Raw genomic sequence first — 24,616 nt, 5'->3', positions numbered from 1 at the left:
ATCTTCAGAAAAAAAAAATTGTTGAGGGCCAAACGAGCATTATGTTGAGATTTCAAAGATAGCGAAATTGATTACAAACTTGATGTACTTAGCTGGCCACTTTCAGCTCAACTAGACTTAGTGCCAGCTCAGAAGACTTAGATGTTATGAAAGCGACAGAAATTGGGCCGCAGTCCCAAGCTCTCTCCATTTTCCAACCTCTAAGTCTTCCGATGAGTGAGCATGGAGTTCTTTTCCCAGGAAAAATAACTGCAAGATGGCCATAATTCGTCCTATCTTTAAAAAGCATGACAAGTTTACTCCAAACAATAACTATTGTCCTATTAGTTTGACTTCATTAGTTGTCAAGATCATTGAATCAGTAATTTAAGAGTCGATAATAAAATTTCTTGCTGGATACCAGTTTATACTACAACAGCACGTTGTTTTCTAGGACATTATATATAATGCTGTTCTAAGTGGAAAAAGAACTCGGTATGGGTACATCGGTTGATGTCATCTACTTAGATTTCTCTGCGGCGTTTGATCGTGTGTTCAAACGTCATTTGGTGTTAAAGCACCAGCATTTAGATATCCTAGAAATTCTTTACCACGATTGACGTTTTCTTATCGAAACAAACGTTTACAGTGAGGGTTGGTGGTGAGTTCAGTAACTATGCACAGGTCTTAAGTAACATGCTGAAGGGTTCCATACTTAAACCGATACTGTTTCTAGTTTACGCGGCCGATTTAAAAACTAAATTCAGATCTCCATTTGCTGTGTATACTGATGATATTAAATTAGACAACCTAAGCGACAATTTGATGACTTTGTCTCAAGACCTTCTCGAGGTGTACTAATGAAACACCAATGCCCCGGTAAATGAAAAAAACTTATACATTTGTAACCAGTCACTAGATCTCGCAAAATTACAAAAATCAAAGACGGATCCTACAAAATTACAAAAGTCAAATACGGATCCATGTTCCTTTCCATTCAGCGTATCAGATCTATCTCATTTGAAATTCATAGGTTAAAATTTTTGTCCTTCACAACTGTTAAAAAAAATTGTAACGAAATTTATTAATTAGAAATTTAACTAACACAACAAATGTTCAAAATATTTTCAGATTATTTAACCCGAGTTAAAATTTGTGGCATTATTGAAATGTCAGCAATTACATTTCTTCCATCAAATCTTCTCCACCACGAATAGGCGTTTTGTATACTCGATTTTTAATAATTCCCTACAAAAAGAAATCCAGCTGCGTTAAGTCAGGACTCCTAGCAGGCCAATAATTAACACTCCCTCTTCCCTATCTCCAAACGTTGGGCTAAAATTTCGTACATTTAACAGATAGCACTGTAGTGGTGCAAATTTTTACTACGAGGTCATAGTCCTGATTTAGGGTCCTCAAAAAATTACTTCTGTTATGGTATCCCTGAGCATTCAAATTAGTCGTACCTACGCCATTTCTTCGGCATTTCCGTAAAATAAAATCATGTTCACTTTGTCCTTAGCGGAGTGGCGGAAGATCGTACTCGTATTTGTTCACCAAGAGTTTTAATAACTATAAAAATCGCCAGAGGAAATTATATTTTTGCCGAACAATTTTTATTATGTCATAAACAATTCATCTCCCACAAGCTTGATTACTAATCCAAAATAAAACGAAATTAGAAAATTGTGGTTAATGAAAACTGTATGGTGGCATCGTCAGGGTCGTACTATTATGTGAATCGCCATGTATATCTTAAAAACAACTAAACTAATACTCGGAATTTAGTACATGAATTAATTACCATTCGCCTGATGGATTTCTAACAAAAGCTGGTTTGCTCATCCCCATCAGAGTGATGATCACATCACCTCAAAAGTTTACTAAGTAAATGCCTGTGTAAAATATATCCCTCTAAACGAATAGTTTATCTATCCACAAATACTTTTGTATAAAAATATCTCGTGCATTGGTCCATGCTTCTAACGCCGAGGGAAGTACCAGCTGAACTCTACAGATCGATGTTTAAAGCAGTTAATAAGCATTTATTTTTTACATAAATAGATACAATATGATCGGTTTAATTAGATGTGATATAATTTATACAAAGATATAGGAACAGACTATCACATACTCAAAAATATTGTGACGAAATAAATCCATACTCTGCCCCAATACGACGCCTATGGGTTTTCCAGTATGAACATTGCATTGTTCTCAGAGTATCCTAAACTGGCAATTCACAACACCAGATTCAATCATTGAAGAGTTCGAGACAATCGTACCTTACTATAGAAACAGCTACCTTAGTTGTTCCAGAAAATCCGCAAGAAGAACAGATATTAAGTAACGTAGCTTCTGCCCAAAAGTCCTCACTACCCTCCTAGTCTACCAAAGGATTCTCTGTCAGCGTTAAATACCCCTACGCCTGCTACTTCTGTATTCCGAAGAATTATGGACACCAGTGATGTAGCTAACACTGGATCTCCTCACCTAACAAATGCCCAGTTGATTCTTTATCTTTCTCGATGGGAACTCACAGGAAACATTTACTTCTTTGCTTTTAAGTCCCTACACAACCGTACTTTTTCAGTAAGGATAAATGCCACGTTATCGATAAAAAAGATATTACAAAACGGCATATCGCAGGGATCCGTTCTAAATGTGACGCTCTTTCTCATAGCAATCAATGATATTCTCAAGGATGTAAACCACCCTGTAAAAGGCGGCCCCTTTGCTGACGATCTCATCCTGTACATAAAAAGAAAAGGATATCCATCCAATAACAAGTTTACTCCAAAGAGCCATACATACTGTCCAGCCGTGGTCCGAAAATAACGGAGTTCAGTTCTCAGCAGAAAAAACGAAGTGCCTTTGTTTCTCGCAAAAAAGTGGACAATCACCTCCACCCCTCCAGCTTCACGGAATCATGTTCTTAGGAGAGCACCTCCCATGAAGACCTCACATAGACCATTTAAAGGCTACCTGTCTAATAGTTTTAGACCTTCTGAAAGTCCTCTCTCATCATATCTGGGGAGCCGACAGTCAAATTCTCTTACGTATCTACAGAACTTGATTATGGAGCAGAGGCTTACTCAGCATGCCGTACCAGACTCCTTACACCTCTAATAACCCTTCAGAATTCCGCCCTTGGGGCCTTCCGCACAAGCCCAGTTATCAGCCTCTATAGCATAATAAACGAACCGACACTTCTTATCCGTTTTAAGTACCTCCAGTTATCCTTCGCAGCTAATACCTCCAGAAATCCCAGAAATCCTACTCTCCAGCATGTATTGACTAATAGCCTGACTACACCCATCTCACTCCGCCTTAAACAAGATCTTGTACCTCTCGGAATACCGTCATTCCCTGCTATTCTTCCTTACGAGTTCGCTACCCCGCCTTGGCTAATTCCAGCTCTCCAAATAGACACCACTCTCCTCCAGTTCCCCAAAACTAATACACCCGCTTCAGTGATCCAGACAGAATTTCAAAACTTCCAAGCAGCCTACTCAGATTCGACTTTTCTCTATACGGACTCGAAATCAGCCACAGGTGTCGTCAGTTTAACCGTCGATGGGCCTTCCCTACGCCGACTAAGTGCGACTACCATCTCCAGCTAGTGAGTTCACGGGCAAACTCTATGCTATCCTCCAAGCCTGCAAAGCTTATCACCACGATGAACGTCTCTAAATACTGTATTTGTACAGACTCTTTCGCCAGTCTAAGCGCACTACGAAATTTTTATTCAACCAATCCGTTGATCATGCATTTTTTTGAAGTGTGGACCATGCTTTCTAATAGCGGCAAAACTGTTCGTTTCCTGTTTGTTCCATCTCATATTGGCATACCAGGGAATGAAGAAGCTGACAGGGGTGCTAAAGAAGCAGTCGAATCGGAATCCCCCGAATAAATTTTGTTTGTCCTATCACCTGACGCCAAAATTTTGTTCAAACGGGCTGTCACTCAAAAAGGGCAAACAGACTGGACCTCTACGCCTACAGCATTCTAGCACATTAAGCCGGCAGTTAACTATCTACTTCCACTCCCATCACACTGTCGTGATCAAGAAGCCATTTCCAGGTATCACTCAGCCTCGCCGAAGCTCTAGGAAGTACCATCTTAAAATTAGTCAACACCCTTTCGCTTCCTAAAGATATCCACCTGTTTAAGTGCATCTAGTCTGTTTATTACTTCCCGATCGAAGCAAAGGAAGTATTGTAATAGAGTCCGTCGGCCGACTCTACTTTTACGTTTATTACTTCCCGATCAAAGCAAAAGAAGTATTGTAATAGAGTCCGTCGGCCGACTCTACTTTTACGTTTTCTCGATCTTTCATGATCCCTAGAAGACGAATAAATAGGTCTCCCGTTTCCGTCTGTTTGTCCCTCTGTCCGTCTGTCCGTCTGTCCGTCTGTCTGCCGTCCCGGATTTTTATTAGACAGATAATCTCCGAAAGTACTAGACCGATTGTTGTGAAATTTTGTACTTATATTAGGAATATCATGTGGATGGTAAAACGCTAACCAAAATTTGTCTAATCATCCCCACCACTAATGCGAAGACGTCACTGCAAAATTGTACATAGTAAATGAGTTTTAAATTGTATAAAATAACATAGTCCTACATATGTAGTTTATGATTCCGAATTGAGTTTTTACCCGAAACGTCCAAATTTTTGGAAAAAAATCAAAATTAGGAAACAACGTTTTGACATTTAATTTGGAATCTGCGAAACCGAATGCTTTGAAATCTTGCAGAAGGTTTATAGTTATGATAAGCATGATAAATTTGTAATCAAAATATATTTACTTATCCCTTCCAAAAAATTGATGACGTCAGCTCAAAAGTACTTGTGATTTATCATTCCATTCATATTTTTTGGATTTGCAGATACAAAAAAATTGGTCTAAAGAGTTTAGACAGTACTTCCCTCGCTGTCGGAAACGTGACGACTGCATGCCTATTATGTTTTTTTTTTCGCCGTGGATTTCAAAGAATTCGGTTTTGTAGTTCCTGAGTAAATCAATAAAATAAATTTACGCATTCATTAATTTTTTTGAGTCACCCTGTATATGCAAATCCAAAAACTATGAATGGAGTGATAAATTACAAGTACAGACTCATCATATTTTGTACAGTTTAGATAGGATTTATTCGGCAAACTTTTGAGCTGACGTCATCAATTTTTTGGAGGAGATAAGCAAATGTATTTTGACTAAACATTTATTATGCCCTTTATAACCTTAAAACATCTGCAAGATTTCAAAGCATTCGGTTTTGTAGTTTCTGAGTAAATCAGTAAAATAAATTTACGCATTCATTAATTTTTTTGAGTCACCCTGTATATGCAAATCCAAAAAATATGAATGGAGTGATAGATCACAAGTACAGACTCATCATATTTTGTACATTTTAGATATGATTTATTCCACAAACTTTTGAGCTGACGTCATCAAGTTTTTGGAGGGGATAAGCAAATATTTTTTGACTAAAGATTTATGATGCTCTTTATAGCCTTAAAACATCTGCAACATTTCAAAGCATTCTGGTTAGCAGATTAAAAATTAAATTTCAAAGTGTTGTTTTATAATTTTGATTTTTACTTCCCGATCGTAAGCAAAGGAAGTATTGTAATCGAGTCCGTCGGCCGACTCTCTACTTTTACGTTTTCTCAATCTTTCATGATCCCTAGAAGACGAAGAAATAGGTCTCCAATTTCCGTCTGTCTGTCCGTCTGTCCGTCCGTCTGTCCGTCCGTCTGTCCGTCTGTCCGTCTGTCCGTCTGCCGTCCCGGATTTTTATTAGACAGATGATCTCCGAAAGTACTCGACCGATTGTTGTGAAATTTTGTACTTATATTAAGAATATCATGTAGATGGTAAAACGATAACCAAAATTTGTCTAATCATCCCCACCACTAATGCGATGACGTCACTTCAAAATTGTACATAGTAAATGGGTTTTCAATTGTATAAAATAACATAGTCCCACACATGTAGTTTACCACTCCGAATCGACTTTTCACCCGAAACGTCCAGATTTTTGGAAAAAAAATCAAAATTATAAAACAACATTTTGAAATTTAATTTTTAATCTGCTAACCAGAATGCTTTGGAATGTTGCAGATGTTTTAAGGCTATAAAGAGCATCATAAATCTTTAGTCAAAAAATATTTGCTTATCCCCTCCAAAAACTTGATGACGTCAGCTCAAAAGTTTGTGGAATAAATCATATCTAAAATGTACAAAATATGATGAGTCTGTACTTGTGATCTATCACTCATTCATATTTTTTGGATTTGCATATACAGGGTGACTCAAAAAAATTAATGAATGCGTAAATTTATTTTACTGGTTTACTCAGAAACTACAAAACCGAATGCTTTGAAATCTTGAAGATGTTTTAAGGTTATAAAGAGCATAATAAATGTTTAGTCAAAATATATTTGCTTATCCCCTCCAAAAAATTGATGACGTCAGCTCGAAAGTTTGCCGAATAAATCCTATCTAAACTGTAAAAATATGATGAGTCTGTACTTGTAATTTATCACTCCATTCATACTTTTTGGATTTGCATATACAGGGTGACTCGAAAAATTAATGAATGAATAAATATATTTTATTGATTTAATCAGGAACTACAAAACCGAATGCTCTGAAATCTTGCAGATGTTTTAAGGTCATAAAGAGCATAATAAATGTTTAGTCAAAATATATTTGCTTATCCCCTCCAAAAACTTGATGACGTCAGCTCGAAAGTTTGCCGAATAAATCATATCTAAAATGTACAAAATATGATCAGTCTGTACTTGTGATGTATCACTCCATTCATATTTTTTGGATTTGCATATACAGGGTGATTCACAAAAATTAATGAAAGCGTAAATTTATTTTACTGATTTACTCAGGAACTACAAAACCGAATGCTTTGAAATCTTGAAGATGTTTTAAGGTTATAAAGAGCAAAATAAATGTTTAGTCAAAATACATTTGCTTATCCCCTCCAAAAAATTGATGACGTCAGCTCAAAAGTTTGCCGAATAAATCCTATCTAAACTGTACAAAATATGATGAGTCTGTACTTGTAATTTATCACTCCATTCATATTTTTTGGATTTGCATATACAGGGTGACTCAAAAAAATTAATGAATGCGTAAATTTATTTTTTTGATTTAATCATGAACTGCAAAACCGAATGCTTTGAAATCTTGCAGATGTTTTAAGGTTATAAAGAGCATAATAAATGTTTAGTCAAAATACATTTGCTTATCCCCTCCAAAAAATTGATGACGTCAGCTCGAAAGTTTGCCGAATAAATCCTATCTAAACTGTACAAAATATGATGAGTCTGTACTTGTGATTTATCACTCCATTGATTTTTTTTTGGATTTGCATATACAGGGTGACTCAAAAAAATTAATGAATGCGTAAATTTATTTTATTGATTTACTCAGGAACTACAAAACCGAATTCTTTGAAATCCACTGCGAAAAAAAAACATAATAGGCATGCAGTCGTCACGTTTCCGACAGCGAGGGAAGTACTGTCTAAACTCTTTATTTTTTCCAAAAATCTGGACGTTTCTGGTGAAAAGTCGATTCGGAGTTGTAAACTACATGTGTAGGACTATGTTATTTTATACAATTGAAAACCCATTTACTATGTACAATTTTGAAGTGACGTCATCGCATTAGTGGTGGGGATGATTAGACAAATTTTGGTTAGCGTTTTACCATCTACATGATATTCTTAATATAAGTACCAAATTTCACAACAATCGGTCGAGTACTTTCGGAGATTATCTGTCTAATAAAAATCCGGGACGGCAGACAGACGGACAGACGGACAGACAGACGGAAATGGGAGACCTATTTCTTCGTCTTCTAGGGGTCATGAAAGATCGAGACAACGTAAAAGTAGAGAGTCGGCCGACGGACTCGATTACAATACTTCCTTTGCTTACGTTCGGGAAGTAAAAATTAATGAATGCGGGAATTTATTTTATTGATTTAATCAGTAACTACAAAACCGAATGCTTTGAAATCTTGGAGATGTTTTAAAGTTATCGTAGGCATGATAAATTTTTAGTCAAAATGTATTTGCTTCTCTCGCCATAAAAAATTGATGACGTCACCTCAAAATTTTGATGAATAAATCCTATCTTAAATGTGTAAAATATGATTAGTCTGTAGTTGTGATTTATCATTCCATTCATATTTTTTGGATTTGCATATACAGAGGGACTCAAAAAAATTAATGAATGCGTGAATTTATTTTACTGATTTAATCAGGAACTGCAAAACCGAATGCTTTGAAATCTTGGAGATGTTTTAAATTTATAATATAAGCATGGTAAAATTTTGATCAAAATGTATTTGCTCATTCTTCCCTTAAAATTGACGCCGCCGCAAAATTTTGCTAAAAAAATGCTATCTTAAATGTGTAAAGAATGATGAGTCTATACTTGTGATTTATCACTGCATTAATATTTTTTAGATTTGCTTATACAGGGTCACTCGAAAAAATAAATTAATGAATCAGTCATTTATTTTATTGCATAAATCAAGAATTGTAAAACTGAATACTTTGAAATCTTGCAGACGTATTTGTCTTAAATTACAAGCACTATACAGGATGTTCCTTTTATCTGTTTACGCCTGACAATCTTTGCATAAGCAACATATTATACACCCCAGAGACGACTTCGTCCAATTTAATTTTTTTTTTAATAAGCAATCATAGGAATCACAAAAAAATTACAAAGATGTCAATGCCAAATAATGACAAAATTGAAAAAATTAATACTCAATTTGTTTTAAAATACCCCGCTACAAAAATGTAATGCGGAAAAAACAATAGGCACGCCAATCGTCACGTTTCCGACAGCGAGGGAAGTACTGTCTAAACTCTTTAGACCAATTTTTTAGCACTGTATAAGTCTCCTACTTTGCCAAATAAGGTTACTAATGACCTAGCTATCGATACAACCAAAATCTAGTAATAAAAAAAATCGACTTTACAAGTTATACTTATTTGTGCTTGCATTCCACAGATAAATAATGAGTGCGGTTACCAAACTGATATATTATAGATATATTAAATATTGATTAACATAGCATCACAATCATTAAAACTGCTTTCGTCACATGTAATTTTTTCTATATCTTTTTTTTATATTTAATCACCTTTTGGTTATACAGCGATGTCTGTTATACTACTATCATTTAATATTGATACATCTAATTGTTGTAGATAAACCTGCTACCTTTTACCGTACTGAGTGTAGATCGTAGTTTACAAATCAAATAACCTTTTTTATTACTAGGTTTTTTGCGATTCTTAAAAAAATATACTCGTAGAGAGCAACAAACTTCATCTTTGTCAATATAAACTTTCGTGTACATTATTACTTCATTAGTACTTTAATATCACCTTTTGCAAGTAGCGTATCGTATGCCTTTAAATTTCCATCAGTCACAGTCCAAAGAAGGATCTCCCGACCTCTTGCGCCAAGACTTGCATAAATACTTGCGCTTCCTGCTCAAAGAGAATAAAGATGTTAGCAATTATTTATCGATTAGAGAACGCAATCCCCGCCAATCCCCGAATTAGTTTTGTTTAGGTGGGTGAAGGAGCGATTTGATCCGCACTTTAATCCTGCTGGCGGTGAACATCTTTACCCTGACCGCAAGTTCAGGATCTTAGAGGCATTAAGCTCAAGTTTGCCGCTTAATTCCTCATTCAGAAATTCGATTGTTCCGCATCAGAGTAAAAGAAAAAAACATTGACCTGAGTTAATTCGGAATTGCGATTGCGTTAAGATATCCATAAACGTGTCGGCAAGTCTGGAGGATAGACACATCAAAGCGACATCAGCTTGCGCTAGATTGCTCTCAATAATTACTATGCAAAATTATTAGCATATTAATTAAAGAAAATGTAATTAAAATTGAGTTGTGTCGAATAGGAACGCGATTATCATAACTGAGTTGGGAGCGAGTTCAAAATATGTCCAGCATTGGAAAAGTGATCAAAAGTGAGACGTAAATTGCTACCGGAACATCTTTTGACGCCTTCATTTAAATACACCAAATTTAGATTCTGGTTTTTATCACTTTTGCATTCGTTTGCATATTAATGGGGGACACACGTGCTTATTACTGATAAATTATTTATAGAGAGGCAAAATTTCTATAATTTAGCAATAAATACAAAGCACCGCAAATCATCTATGCTTAGCGCAAAATTACCATCTTACAAAAACAAAAAACAAAAAATACAGTCATTCTCATAATTTGTTCAGTCTTCATTCTTATATGTACGTTTAAGTGCAAAATTTAATGATATCTATCTACACATTGTGTGTCTCCACAATTTTGTGACTAATCTTAAAATTAACAAAATAAAACCATCTAACTTATTTTTGAGATAATCTAATGGACAGTAGTTTCTTCAAGTAAAAGATATTACTTACATAAAATGAACTAACTGTAACAACTTTTTCTTATTTTATAAACAAAATAACAGAAACAGATAAATTGTAGTTAGCGTTATACTATCTAATAATCTAATTTCATATACTTAGCTGTTCGCTAAAATAAGACATCACACTTTAATTTATCAAATGTGAACGACATAAGATTAAGAAAAAAGAAATCCTTACTTAATCATTTAAAATCAGTAAAACTGTTTGTTTTATACAAAATGGTGAGTACCCACTTATAAGAACACCTTTTCTCAAACGGAAGCAAGTACCTATATTACGTGTGTTTAAATTTAAATTTTTTAATTTAAAAATTAAATAAAGTCATAAGATTAAGTATGTCTGATTACGAGCTGATTATGTGTAATGATCGTATTTTACACCAAAATTACCTTCACGGTGGTACAGTTAATACCCAAATTTTCACCCGCTGGTACTGTGTGATCCATTATTTATCAAGCAAGTGTTACAAACTTTCAACATAACGTCAATATAACAAGGGTTAATTCTATCCAATTAACTTCATTAAAAGATTTTATATCGAAATCACGTCTGCACTTGTAATTCAAATTACTACCTTTATTTAAATAATTTCATCATTTTTACCAGAAAATAATTTTAGCCAACGTATTCTTGTTACAAACTTCGGGCAGAAACGCCATTAGCTTTTTAATTTACATTGTAACAATTTAATTTTACTGGTAATTATATTAATACAACAAATGGTATAACGGACGCAACTTCGGTACCTTAATAACGTTTTATCCAAAACAGATCAGACTCTCCGTGCGTATACTGTACGTGCAACGCCTTAACAAATTGTAATGCAACACATCCTACATGAAAAAATTAAAAATGCAACCAGCTTTTTCCTTGAAGCTAAATAAAACCAGAAGATACAGGTACAGGTGTTAATCAAAACATTCCAGTCTTATATAATTTAAACAAAAAGTAGGTAGTCTTCATCTGGTAATCATTTTTACCGAAAAAGGTTAATCGACTCATTAGTTTTAAAGCCCACAATTTTATTTACAGATAAGTAAGTAGGTATTAATTAAGTTAATATTCGTGAACCTCAGTTACAAAAAGAATGAAATTTCTGGGGAAATAATAAAAACGGTATTAGAACAAAACGTTTCATCTTTTTGTATAATTGTTATCATTTTGTTTGCTGTGAAATCACTACCCATGATTCATGCTACACGGATAGATAGCATTTGTTGTTCAAATTTATCCACGACTGTATCGTGGCAATTTATTGATTGCATTTATGTTTTCATTTATTTTCGAATGTCACGTTCTCTCAGATATTGTATTTTCTATAACAAATCAATTAATCATGTAACAGCCTTGTGACAATACACGATAAAACTATTGTCAACAACTGTCGTCGTATTGCATTAACCATTTTTCATAAAAAGTTGGGGCATTGTTCTCTCACAAAACTGTTGTTGTGTGGTCGTGTCGATCGCTCGATACCTGAAATTATTCTAAATTGTTCGCATTCGATTTGGATTATTATCTTTTTCGTCGCATTAACACAAATTTCAATTACTACTTTCAGGTTCCGCTTAATTTTTATCAGTTTTTTCAAACACAACGCGCTACGTAATAATTTCTCAAAGAAACAGGAAGTAAGTAAACGATCTGACTTTATCTACGTATTAAGAAAGAGCAGTTATACATGTATTTAATAACTAACATATCCATCAGTGTAAAATACATGTGATTATCACGTCCAAAACAAATACTCATAGCTAGATAAAGATCATTTTAATAATTTTAATCATCTAGAAACTACTGCGAATTTTATTAGAAATTGAGATATAAATCAATTGCTGTTTCGCGATATAAGTATAACACGAATTACAAAACAGAAATAAGCACGGTATATCTAGGCGGGTTATTTTGTGTAATATTTTTTGTTCCCAGTTTTGTAACTGGAGAGACATATTCGGCACATGGTTTGCAAAAACAAAGTATTTTGATGATTTTATCTTGAAAGAAAAAAGTAATTATATTACATTAAATACTTATAAATTTCAGGTTTACGTGAGTCAGAAGGAAATGGAGGTTACTTTGATTGACTCTCAAATCAGATTAACTTTTACGTGACATTCTTTCGATGTATAAACATAAATAAACACTTGAGCTTCAGATTGCTATTATCTACCTACTGCTGAAGGGCAAGGGATGTTGTTTATGCCTCTGGTTTTTACGTTACAGTGGTTATCACAGAAAAAAAATTGTAAAATCAAATTTTATCATTTTTTAAAGCGCTGTATTTGACGGATTACACTTATAGCATCCGACCAAATTTTTTTGATCAAATTAAGAACCTCATTTTTTAGATTTGCTTATACAGGGTCACTCGAAAAAATAAATTAATGAATCAGTCAATTATTTTATTGCATAAATCAAGAATTGCAAAACTGACTACTCTGAAATCTTGCAGACATTTTAGACTTCTTGTAAGCGTAATTGTTAATTATGTTTATTCCCCCCAAAAAGTTAATGACGTCCTCTCAAAATTTTGCCGAATAAATCCGTGTGCAAAATATGATGAGTTTTTGCTTGTGATTTATCATTGCATTCATATTTTTTAGATTTGCTTAAACAAGTGGCTCAAAAAAATTAATGAATGAGTCAATTTATTTTGATTAAATCAGGAACGGCTCACTCCGTTTTCCCAGAAAATTTTAGGAACACGATACTGTTATTTTTAGTATTACACTGCACCAATTCAAGTTAATATACGTGCGCTTGCAAAAATGTTGATGACGTCATTACAAAATTCTGTAATGAAAAAATTCAACACAAAAATGCTGAATATGTTTCATTGTACTTCAGGAGCGAGGAAAATTCTGTTGAAACAACTTTGGACGAATTTTTTATATCTACGTGTATTTTTATTCAGACATTTATTATAATTAGGTACTAATATTTTGAGATCAGGTTTTGTTTTATTTTTAATATGAATCATGTAATATTAATAACAACAATGCGCCTGATTCCAGAATTTCAAATAAATAAATCAATAAAATAAAGCGCTCCATATAATCCATCCATATAACAAATTTGTCGTGACAGTATTTGGTAATTCTAATATTACCTTCTGATATTACGAAACAAGGGACTTTTTGTAACAAAAAAAATTTCATCATTTTTTGTTTTTTGATTAAAGTTTCTGTATGTGATGAATATATGAATAAATTTTAATTATTCCCTACAGCACTGCTAATACTCCACCAACATTTGATAAAAGTTCATGTATATGTGTCATCTGAGAAAAATTGTAAAATCTATTTTCATACATGTTTTTCTAAAACCCCCTGATGCGTAAAGTGAATCATTATTGTTGAAAACAGTAGATTCTTAAACCACAAGCGGAGAACCATACCTATCATTATATACATTTCAACTGGAATTCACTAACGAATTGAGATCACGTCATCAGCACATAGCAAAAAATTTATACTAATAGAAAAAGCACTTTCTGATATCTTCCCAACAAGCGAGAGCTGAAAACAGAAAACCGGCATTTACATGTTCTGCGAGCTGTGAAACTCGAGAAAACAACAAAAAGTGATGACAAAATTTTTTTTAACAATATTAACATCTATATCAGGCCTAAACTTGCTAATAAATTCACAAAGGTGAGCTATCCCGAATTTTGTAGTCCGTGATGCTAGAAATGTCCTAAACCTTTAACAATAATAATGAATCTTGCGATTAGGAGCTGCACCTTTCCACATTTATGGAAAGTAGCTAGGGTAACACAAAATTAAAAAAAGATTAAGGGATTTTTTTTAATATGAAACAATGGCTAACACTTGTCGCTATTTAGTGTTAAACAATTATCTCGACACCAACTATAGTTACAGAATTCATATGTTACACTCAAGAATTTTACAATCTAATATAGAATTTATTTCCATATGACTTGAGATTATTCGCAAATAGAAGTTTCTTCCTCAAAATAATGCGAACAATTTTATTTATAAAAAGGGAAATAACAGTGATCCCAAACTTGAACCCTGCGGCACGCCAGATATAGCAGTGAACACTTTGGACATCTTACGACTTGACTCATTTTAGGGATATATGATGAAAACAATCCGAGTAAATCTGAAAACCCTGTTCTGTAACTTCTTTTTTCAAACTAGTAGCTATTGCTTCAAACTTTTTATCTTTATTACCTGTCAGAGGTAAACTACTCAATTTCAACAAAGATACTTCAAACGATGTTTTTACTTTGAAGTGGTATTTCTTCTTCTTCTTCTTTCAGTTCTAATATTGTTGCTGCTAATTTGAACAGATAGTAGAACACAGGGTGATTCAGCATAAATGACGAATTTGACCTATCCCGATGGGCATCCCAAAATACAATATTCTTCTATTCGTTGATTCATAGTAAAATTTTAAAAATTTCAAGAATCCAAGTTTGCATTCTTATGTCACTATTGACCCTTTTCCTGTAAGATCGTAAAACTTCCATAGTGACTTTCCGTGCGCACGCATGTTCAAAACCACGTATCCGGCACTCCGGCAGCAGAGCAAAGGCCTGTGACAACAAACCGCTTTGACAGAATGCAACCAGCTACACATGCGTAATCTATCGCTCATTGGTTAATTTTAACTTGGCGCTCCAAAAATCTGACTTCGCCTGCGCGATGTTGTCTCACTCTGTATCATTGGAATTTATATAATGTCTACTCACTTTGCTTACAGGAAAAGGGTCAATTGATCAGTTCAAAATTATTTGCAAGCATGCCAAGATATTCGTTCACCAACAGTGAGAAAATGGAAACGATCTTAATTTATGGAGTGAACAAACGGAGAAGTGTTTTAATTGCTTAACATTTGGACAACGAAATCCGAGTTTTGGAAACTGTTTTAGAAAATCCTCACACTGGGCAACGAGCATTTGCGAGAGAAATTGGCATAAGCCAATCTTCTGACAGAGATATTAAACAAGCAATTAGAACAGCCAAGACTAAATGGATAGAAGAGCAATGTTTTGAAATAGAAAACCTAGAAAAGAAATATAATAATTTCAACTTAAAAAATTCGTCTAAAGAGTTTAAGCAGTACTTCCCTCGCTGTCGGAAACGTGATGACTGCATGCCTATTATGTGTTTTTTTCACATTAGATTTCAAAGCATTCGGTTTTGTAGTTCTTGATTAAATCAATAAAATAAACTTGCGCATTCATTAAATTTTTTGAGTCACCATGTATGCCCAAATCCAAAAAATATTAATGGAATGATAAATTACAACAAGAAACTCATCATATTTTGTACACTTTAAATAGGATTATTCGGCAAAATTTTGAGCTGACGTCATCAATTTTTTGGAAGGGATAGGCAAATATATTTTTACTAAAAATGTATTATGCTATTTATAACCTTAAAACATTTGCAAGATTTCAAAGCATTCGGTTCTGTAGTTCCTGATTAAATCAATAAAATAAATTTACCCATTCATTAACTTTTTGGGTCACCCCCCCCTGTATATGCAAATCCAAAAAATATGAATGGAATGATAAATCACAAGAAGAGACTCATCATATTTTGTACATTTTAGATAGGATTTATTCAGCAAAATTTTGGGGTGACGTCATCAATTTTTTGGAGGGGACAACTAAATATATTGTGATTAAAATTTTATCATGCTTATCATAACTGTAAACCATCTGCAAGATTTCAAAGCATTTGGTATTGTAGATTCCAAATTAAATGTGAAAATGTTGTTTCCTAATTTTGATTTTTTTTCCAAAAATCTGGACGTTTCGAGTAAAATCTCAATTCGGAGTCATAATGTACAATTTTGAAGTGACGTCATCACATTAGTGGTGGGGATACTTAGACAAATTTTGGTTAGCGTTTTACCATCTACATGATATAGCTAACATAAATACAAAATTTTACAACAATCGCCCCAGTACTTTCGGAGATTATCTGTCTAATAAAAATCCGGGACAGCAGACAGACGGACAGATGGACAGACGGACAGACGGACAGACGGACAGACGGACAGACGGACAGACGGACAGACGGACAGACGGACAGACGGACAGACGGACAGACGGACAGACGGACAGACAGACGGAAACGGGAGACCTATTTCTTCATCTTCTAGGAGTCATGAAAGATCGAGAAAATGTAAAAGTAGAGAGTCGGCCGACGGACTCGATTACAATACTTCCTTTGCTTACACTCGGGAAGTAAAAACATCAAGAAAATAACGGCAATGCACACAACTCAAATAATTGGACTACTGACCGACAGCCAAGGTAATATAACCATAGATAAAAATTGGTCTAAAGAGTTTAGACAGTACTTCCCTCGCTGTCGGAAACTTGACGACTGCATGCCTATTGTGTTTTTTTTTCTCATTACATTTTTGTAGTGGGAATTTAAAAAAAAATGTGATGACGTCATCAACATTTTTGCAAGGACACGTATATCAGTTGGGATAGATGTAGTGTAATACTAAGAATAAAATTATTGTATTCCCAAATTTTCGGAAAAATGAATTGGGTCGTTTTGAATATTGATTTCTTATAATCAATAAAATAACGAAACAATTTACTCACGTATACGGCGCCGGTGTGTAATATCTAGAGAGCGGATTTCTGTCGGGCTAGGCAAGGCCAAACTCGGTACGGCTCGTACGGGATGCGAATTCATTGCGGTTGCGGACTGCACTTAGTTTATTTGAGATTAGAATAACGCTGTTTCGTTGCACTCTGCTGTTAATTCCCGTTCTCATTTACTTAGCCATTTGATTAATAAATCGTTAATTATATTTATGGAATTAGTACCAATTAAATTCAGTGATTATCTATCACCCGCTACTGAGTCCCGGCGATCCAGCGCGTCCCCACCTATAATCATGACGTAGCCCGACAAAAATCCGCTGTCTAGTAATATGAAAGGCAACTGAAAATCGTTTATGTATAAACATTCTTAATTTAAGATGACAAGCGTAACAGCATACGTGAGAGTCAAACAGAGAAACTGTAAACAAAACGACCATCGGTTTTATTGCTTCGACTTCCGCTTATTATATAAAACATTGGGTTTTATTTTAATTCTTGACGGTGAAATTCACAATTGGTTGATTATAAACATGTCTATTCCACATTCGCGGAACCTAGACAGCGCACACGTCTGTCATGTTAAAGTCGATGTAAATAAGCGTGCTACCCTTATGTTTCAACCGAGTTTTTACTTTAAAAAATTTTGTGTCTACCAAATTGGGTTGGTCCAATGTAATACTAATAATAAGTGTTGCCTTTAATTTAATCAATCAAATAAATTGACTTCATTAATTTTTTTGAGCCACCTCTTAAGAAAATCTAAACAATATGAATGAAGTGATAAATCACAAGTACAGACTCATCATATTTTTACGCTTTAAATAGGATTTATTCGGCAAACTTTCGAGCTGACGTCATCAAATTTTTTGAGGGGGGATTAGCAAATACATTTTGATAAAAAATTTAACGTGCTTATGATAACTTTAATACATCTCCTATGTTTCAAAGCATTCGGTTTTGTTGTTCCTGATTAACTCAATAAAATAAATTCACGCATTCATTAATTTTTTGAGTCACTCTGTATATGCAAATCGAAAAAATTTGAATGGAGTGATAAATCACAAGTACAGACTCATCATATTTTGTACATTTTAGATAGGATTTATTCAGCAAAATTTTGGGGTGACGTCATCAATTTTTTAGGGGGGATGAGCAAATACATTTTGATAAAAAATTTACCATGCTTATGATAACTTTAAAACATCTCCAAGATTTCAAAGCATTCGGTTCTGTAATTCCTGATTAAATCAATAAAATAAATTGACGCATTCATTAATTTTTTTCGGTCACCCTGTATATGCAAATCGAAAAAATTTGAATGGAATGATAAATCACAAGAAGAGACTCACCATATTTTGTACATTTTAGATAGGATTTTTTCAGCAAAATTTTGGGGTGACGTCATCAATTTTTTAGTTGGGATGAGCAAATACATTTTGATAAAAAATTTACCATGCTTATGATAACTTTAAAACATCTCCAAGATTTCAAAGCATTCGGTTGTGTAATTCCTGATTAAATCAATAAAATAAATTGACGCATTCATTAATTTTTTTGAGTCACCCTGTATATGCAAATCGAAAAAATTTGAATGGAATGATAAATCACAACAAGAGACTCACCATATTTTGTACATTTCAGATAGGATTTATTCAGCAAAATTTTGTGGTGACGTCATAAATTTTTTAGGAGGGGACGACCAAATACATTTTGATCAAAAATTTACCATGCTTATGATAATTTTAAAATATCTTCAAGATTTCAAAGCATTCGGTTTTGTAGTTCCTGAGTAAATCAGTAAAATAAATTTTGCGCATTTATTAATTTTTTTGAGTCACCCTGTATATGCAAATCCAAAAAATATGAATGGAGTGATATATCACAAGTACAGACGCATCATATTTTGTACATTTTAGATAGGATTTATTCGGCAAACTTTTGAGCTGACGTCATCAAGTTTTTGGAGGGGATAAGCAAATATATTTTGACTAAAGATTTATGATGCTCTTTAGATCCTTAAAACATCTGCAACATTTTAAAACATTCGGGTTAGTAGATTCAAAATTAAATTGCAAAATTTTGTTTTATGATTTTAATTTTTTTTCCAAAAATCTGGACGTTTCGGGTAAAAACTGAATTCGGAGTCGTAAACTACATGTGTAGGACTATGTTATTTTATACAATTTAAGACCCATTTACTATGTACAATTTTGAAGTGACGTCATCGCATTAGTGGAGGGGATGATTAGACAAATTTTGGTTAGCGTTTTACCATCTACATGATATTCCTAATATAAGTACAAAATTTCACAACAATCGATCCAGTACTTTCGGAGATTATCTGTCTAATAAAAATCCGGGACGGCAGACGGACAGACGGACGGACAGACGGACGGATAGACGGACGGACAGACAGACGGAAATGGGAGACCTATTTTTTCGTATTCTAGGAGTCATGAAAGATCGAGAAAACGTAAAAGTAGAGAGTCGGCCGACGGACTCGATTACAATACTTCCTTTGCTTACGCTCGGGAAGTAAAAAGACAAGGTTGGCAGGATGGAAAAGATACCTTGAAGGCCTATCTAATGATCATCCAGCCGATACCTATTATGGAAACCCAACGTGAATCTGGACCACTTATAACGCAAGAAAAGGTACGCAAAGCTGTAAATAACTTGAGGGATGGAAAGGCACCAGGACCCCATGACGTTTACTCAGAAGTCCTTAAATTTCTTGACCGCAATGCAATCAAATGGATTAAAAAATCTATAATAATATACACAATACTGGTATGGTTCCTAATCAATGGCTAAAATTGATGTTTATAGCCATACCAAAGAAATCCGGTACCAACTTCTGCAATGACTGCCGAAATTAGTCTCATGAGCCATCTGTTAAAAATCTTCCTGAAGATCATCCACCGTCGCATCCACAGACTTTGTGAATATGTCAGTTAGACAGGACTCAATTCAAGTTCCGAGCTGTTTTAGGTACTAGGCATACACTCTCCGCGATACAAATATTATTTCAACACTGCCGTGATGTAAGCTGCAATATTTATGCTTGTTTTATTGATTACCAGAAAGCTTTTGACAACGTCAAACACGAAAAACTTATTGAAGTTATATATACTGGAATCAGACAGCAAGCATTAAAACAGTAGACGACCCCTCCGAGGAGATTGAGATAAAACGTGGAGTGAGACAGAGATGTGTTCTGTCTCCTTTACTTTTCAACATTTACTCAGAACAAAATTTTTAGGGAGGCTTTGCATGACGTAGATGAAGGGCTGTAAGTTAATGGAGAATTTTCATCCGTTACGCAGATGACACTGTGATCTTCTCAAACACCCTGGAAGGCTTACAATATCTATTATCAATCGTTGCCAAAGTGAGTGAACAATACGACTTAAAACTGAACAATACGAAAACGAAATACATGGTTATTAGCAAAAATACACATATTTAGGATGTATGTAACTTTCACTAGAAATAAAGTGCCGAATAGAAAAGGCTCGATCAGGGTTTGCGAAAATGCAAAAGTTGTTTAAAAGCCGAGATCTAAATGTACACACCAAAGTAAGACTCCTTTATATTTTTTCAAAGAAGAGAAATTTGGAATACCTAGACCACATAATGAGAAATCAAAATAGATACCTACAGTTTGCTACAATTTATCCCACAGGGCAAAATACGAAGTAAAAGAGGATCTGGAAGGAGGAGAATTTCATGGCTGAGGAACCTGAGAGCATGGTTTAACATGAATACGACAGGATTGTTTTGACCAGCAGTTAATAAAGTTCAGATTGCCATAATGGCCGTTAACATCCCGAACGGATAGACACAAGAAGAGAGAATCTTCTGTTTGTCGAATGTTTTAAAAGCTAACACGTTCCACCCGTATCATATAGGTACAGTAGTTTATGAACTTGGAGGGACTGACTTTCTACAAAGATTAACAATTTGCAATTTGATTCAAAAAGAGCTACTAAATGATCCCAATTTTAAATCAGGAACATTTTATTTAGCGATGAGGCCAAATTTTCCAACAATGATCGTGGTACTCATTTTCAGGAAATTATTTCCATCAACGTGACAATAACACTTTATTTTCATGTTTTTAAAACAGCATGCCACGTGGAAATTTCAAAAAACACCACAATATTTTTTGAAATTTCCGCTAACCACAAATCACTTCGTCATTTAAGACGAATCAGCCTGTATTATTTAAACATAACTGAAAATTAATTATTAAATTTACCTTTTTGAAGCAAACATACATACAATTCCGTTACCTAAAATAACTTAACTGAAACATTACCGTAAGTCATGCTTTCATTTTCATAAGAACGTGAGATTTTTTAATACATATTTAGTTATTCTGATTTTGTAAACACAAATTTACATCTGAAATTACAGGGAAAGTTGGCATTTTATTTGCATCTAAAATTGAACATAATAGTGTCTACCACATTTTTTACTTAGATCATTGCTCGTGTTCATAAAATATGAGGTATTATTACTGTGTCCCCTAAACAAATATATGCGCCGCCCATGGCGCTGACTAGTTAGAGTACGCCAAGGGCAGCTTGGAGAAGGAAAAATCATGAAAATACATATTATAAACATTGAGAAAGAAGCAGTATTTTAACCCGGTCGGTCCGGTTGTTGTTAACTATTGTTGGGCTTCAGCTAGCGTAGAAAAGAACCTACACCAAAATAGTAGTCTGGAACGATCAACAAATATTAAGTATTTTTTTAACCTTAACTACGGTAACTCTTTACTACTATTATCAACAGATCAACTTCTTCAGAACGACCCTTATTACAATAAATCTTCGAGTGTAATAAAATAAATATGGACAAAAACAATAAAACAAAATAACGAATAACAAACTAGTACAGTAGTATTACGGCAAAGTACAATATGTGTAATGTTAATTATAATGTTACTGTAGTCATTCCTGAAATCCTGAAAAATATAAGTTTTAGACAAGGTAAATAAATTGTAGTTAACATTCTGTAATCTCTAACTGAATTTTAGTACATTACTACTAAAATTCCAAAGAAGTACATTACTATTTTCTGAGATAAATTGCAAAATTTTATTGTATCATCTTCCTAAAGTAGTAGTATTTCCCTAGTATTTCCCACCCTGTTGTACAGCGTAGAAGGTTCGACCTTGACCGCTGCTTCTAAAAAGAAAATTGAGACCTTTGAAACAAGACTATATAAAAATATACATTTTAAGAATAGCATGGACCGATTACATATCAAATGAAGAAGTTACTAACGAAATCAACTCGAGAGTCTTATGAGTTATGATCATCAAAAAGAAACCTCGAATATTTTAGCAACGTAAATTTAGAAGTAAAAATGTACTATTAACGTACAGACAAATGTGTGCACTACGACATACACTTGAAATGAGATTTATTTAACAACAATTTATGACGGTATTATTAGTGCTTCGTAGACCATTACGTCAAACTTTTAGTTATCACTTTAGTATCTTCAGAACAATGTACAGATATTTTTGAAGATATTCGTTCAAAGTTTCCAACAGCTAAAAATATCTTAGACGAATATATAAAGGCGCAACCTGTTTTTCATATTCTATTAGTTTTAGAACGCCAAGTATGCTTGAAATTCATTCACTCAGGAATGGCACAAAAGCCTACCGAGACGAAAAACCTACACTTTCGTGTCCCACGATCAATAAAACATCAAGAAAAGCACTATTTCCCTTAGTTATCACTTAAGAAATAGAGAATACCAAAGGAAAGCCGACGAATCTCCTTTTTAGCCAACATTACTGGAGTTTAATTTTTAAATATCTCCACTGATGAGCTTGATACAAATTTGAAGCCAATTTAAACTTTTCGTTTCTTTTTCCCACCGGCAGGCCATCTGTTATTGAACGGTCGTAAATAAGTAACTAGAAATCGCATTAGAAGACATTTGGCGGGGGAGAGGCCCGGATTACGGAATCAAAGCATATCGTGTGCGATAATCGCGACTTTACGGTTAGAATCCGGCATATCTCACCGTAACGCTGATGACTGCCTCCGAAATGAACTTTTCTCGCACTTATGACGCCCCTCTGCCACGCTCGAAACCCATCATCAAAGTAGCCGATGAACTCGCAACGCCAACTTGCCAACCGACGAAAAAACAGCCTTAACTGGAACAATTGACAATCGACACGGGCTACTGCGACGCACGAGCGAACAAAGAACTGCCAGAGGAAAATTCAAAAAAGGCAATTTAGAGCAGAGGAGGAAGCCGCCTGACGGCCGAGACGAAATTAAGATTTTACACTTGGATATGTTACGACAGATGGCTCTTGTTGGCCGCCAATGAGGACAAATTAAAAATTGACAGGAAATCGGCGGGAAAGTAGGGTGCGTGCGGTGGTGGGTGGTTAATCGCGCAACAGTGCGACAACATGCAGGTGAATATTTTAGGTTAACGTTGGTGGGCTGTAGAGCGATGCTGCTAGAAATTCTGATGAACGAGTCGTATTTTGCTGCTCTTAAAGGCTGGTTTTTTCTTCGCGTTCAGAGACTATGCTTAAATTATTGAGGCGAAGTGCGAGCAAACAAAGATGAACAAGTTTTTGCTGTAGTAGTCATCGTGTAAGTACGAGATTTCAAGGTTATTATAAATTAGCTTTTTCAAACGTTAAAAAATTATCTAGATACTTACTTTGTTTTCTAACTTCACTGAAAAGTTAATTAGTTTTGAAAAGTCGTTGCAGTTTTTTGTAAATCGTGATTGCAAAAATTTTTATCTTTCTTAAGGTTCTCAAAGAACCTGATGGGGAAATGGTTTTTACTGCTTATCTTCGTAACCAGTGAAGCGATTTTAATCAAATTTAATATAACTTTTGGCACTTTTGGGGAAAATCTAAACAGCCAATTGCAATTCTGGGCTGAATCCAAAACCAAAGGGGAAGACGGAAACAAGTGGAATGTTTAACTGTCCTCTCAAATTTAGCAGTGAAAGCTAAGAAATATATGTCGAAAAATGAAGTCGTTGACAACAGAACAACCCCAAAGAAATAACTGTAACCACTATAAAGAAAATTCTTAAAAAAAGTTTGTTAATGATTGTGGGAATTGTTATTCAATTAATTTCCAAAGTGGCATCATCATGTCTTTACACATCCTGACTAACAGTCTTTCACCACATTTTAAGTAAGAGCATCACGATCTTAAAGTACTTTTGGAATGAAAGTAAGCAGCGCAGTGGTTTCCAGGTTTGATTTTTTTTTTATTTACAACAGACCGAAAAATCACATACGGATCACAAAACAGCAGATAGATGCCCCGAAAGCATGAAATTAGACAATGTGTTACAATTTGATACTGTAATTTGCTTATTTTTAAAGATAAACGTATCGTTCTTTGAGCAAATTTGTATCATTTTAAAAGATCACCTTTGTTTCAATTTTTCAAGCCACTAGATTGTCATCAATAAAACACGAATTTTTCGTCTATTTTATTGAAGAACTTTTTAAGTATTGATTTTAGAACATTTGTTGC

Source organism: Zophobas morio, unplaced genomic scaffold (genome assembly GCF_036711695.1).
Source record: "Zophobas morio isolate AGI-343-1 ecotype UQ-CSIRO unplaced genomic scaffold, CSIRO_AGI_Zmor_V1 ptg000002l, whole genome shotgun sequence".
Classification (NCBI taxonomy): domain Eukaryota; kingdom Metazoa; phylum Arthropoda; class Insecta; order Coleoptera; family Tenebrionidae; genus Zophobas; species Zophobas morio.
The sequence above is the reverse complement of the archived record's forward strand: the minus strand, read 5'-3'. Positions refer to the sequence as shown.